The following is a 2647-nucleotide window of genomic DNA, read 5'->3' on the forward strand; positions in this document are numbered from 1 at the left end:
CTCCTCTCTTTGGTTCCGACTTCGGGTGGGGTGATGGTGGTGTTCATAAATATAAAATAAACACAGAGTGGGAATAATTAGCAGCATTTATCAGCATCTGGCCACCCACCCCACTTTGAGACCTTCCAGACCCTGTCAGAAGAAAATGAAGTGCGTGGCAAGTAATTAGTTTTAAGCATAATCATTGCGACTGGAAACTTATAGGTAAAGCCTAATGAAGTGCAGAGGAGGGAGAAGAGGTGGCGGGGGGGGGGAGGGTGGGGGGGGGCGGGGAAGTGAGATGGAAAAAAAAAAAGGGTCTTTTTTTTTATTTTATTGCTTGGTAGGTAGCAAGTAGACACAGCGATATTTTATTGTTGAGGGAATAAATTAATTAATATATCTGCAGCCAGCTCCATGGCTGACTGCATTTAAAGGAGATATATGTACCCAGTCTCCCTGGTGTTGTTAACAAGAGTGATAATAAAGATGAAAAGGATAAAGAAAGATAAAAAAGATCACTCGGCTTCTGCTCCTCGCCGCGGATTTTCTAATGGCTGCGTCTTGTACTCTCCACAAATTCCCATTTCCCCCCCCCCCTCCCTTCCCTCTATTTCTCTTTTTTTTTTCCTTTAAGCCAGACTTCATTAAGTGACTTGATTTTCATGTTGCTCAAATAGGAAATAAAGATCCGCACCCCTCGCCCCCCAATAAATCTCGTATTAACGAGCTTTCTCCTCAGCTCAAGGAGGGGGGGGGGGCAGAATTTGTTCTTTTTTCCTATTTCAACTCAAAAAAATGGACTATTTTTCGAAATTCAGTGATTTCCACTCCTAGAAATTAAATTATTTAGATTTTTCGGGTTTCTTTTTTCAGTGCTGAGAGATTTCTCATCTCTCTCCCAGCCAAAGTAAATCTCATTCAGGTCATATTTTGGTCTGGCTGGAATCTGAGTTTCTTCTCCTCAAATTCAGGTTCAAAAATCTACCTGTAATTTTTTTTTTTCCCCCGGAGAGTTTCAGCTTTAATTTTATCCGAACACCAGCACAGAAAAGACATAAACCATCGGGAGGGTTCATTATAACCCCGTTCGCCAAAATTAATTCATTGCAAAGGGAAAAAAAAAAGTCCTATTAATATTCTTTTTTTTCTTTTCCCCTCTGCTACACTCCTGAGCCTCCCAAACCCACGAGAAGTGCCGATAATTACAGAGAGTGTGGAAATTCATTTTATTTTTATGATGAACCAGTAAACTATTATGAGGTGAGACGAGACGCTGCAAAAAGGAGAGAGCGTTTAAAAGAAAAAAAAAATTGGGGGACGGGAAAGATGGAAAAGTACAGTGTGAGACCCAAGGTAGCAGTGAAGAATGTCGGGAAGGCTTCAGGTCTAGTAAATGAGGGGAAAAAAGGAAAAATAAGGGGAAAAGAGGGAAAAATAAAGGCGATACATACCTCACCTTAAAATTTCTTAAGGTAGAAATGATATAAAAATGGTATTTTAGTAGCTGCTGCTGGCCAAGGCTTTTTTTTTTTTGTCGCTGATAAATAAACCCCTGTGGGGTTTTGGGGAGAGCTGTCTGCGGGAGTAAATGAGTGTTGGGGTGTGTGAACACCCCCGTAGAGTCGAAATATCCACGCACTGCTCCAGGGTGTAACTGTGGAGTAAAGTTAGAATACAGCACAAATCACCCCTGGCCAGCCAAGGACCGTTTAAAACGGTCCTTTTAAAACGGTTAAAACTTCCTACTGAGGAAGTTTTTCAGCCACTTTTGGTCATTTTTTTTGAGGGGCTGCCGGCACCACAGGGTTTTTGCCTTTGGGTTTTTCCTCTTTACATCTCCTTCTCCCTCTCCAAAGCCCTCATTTCCAACTTGCAGACAGAGCCCAAAGCCTGACTTTATGGGTATTTAACCCAACCATCTTCATCTGTAATTGGGGATGAAGAGTATTTATTGCTCCGGTGGATAACTAGATTTATAATTATCTCTTTATAGAGAGACTCTGAAATAAAGCATCTGTCTCCGCACCATCTCTCCCCCCCCTCCAACTCCAGACACACACAAAGGAGGCTGAACACCGACCAAAGTCCTACATCTGCACAAACGCTTCCTTTTATTCACCTTTTTCACCCCAAATGTATCCAGTAAATTCCGAGGAACCTCTCCTCAAACTTTACAAAATTCCTTCTGACCCAATGAAATCCCTCTGGCGTGGGATTAATTTTTTCTTTTTTTTTTTTTTCCCCCCACATTTATTTCCCTCCCGAATAGAGCTCCTAAACCCACCCAAATCTATTTGCAAAGAGGACAGAGGACCCACGCTGGCTGCTGCGGCTCCTTTTTCTAACAGGGAAAATGGGAATTTTGAGGGGGACTTAGTGGGAAAATAAAAGTGGTCGAGGGAAAAATTTGCTGCGGAATCTCTGGGTGTCTTCTTAGAGGCCGAGGAGGGGGTCCTGGCAATGGGGATGAGGTGAAAAGGGAGTTTCTTGGGGAGAGAGGAGGGAGATTAAAGAGTTTGGTGGGTTATAATCGAGATAATTCTAATTAGAGAGAGGATGAATCTGGAATTTACCTGCCATTTTCTGCCGAGCTGGCAAATAATTGGGAAATTTTCATTTTTAGGGAGCAGAATCTGATGCAGCAGCTACCCAGCACTCCCCCTCC

Source organism: Indicator indicator, unplaced genomic scaffold (genome assembly GCF_027791375.1).
Source record: "Indicator indicator isolate 239-I01 unplaced genomic scaffold, UM_Iind_1.1 iindUn_scaffold_67, whole genome shotgun sequence".
Lineage (NCBI taxonomy): Eukaryota > Metazoa > Chordata > Aves > Piciformes > Indicatoridae > Indicator > Indicator indicator.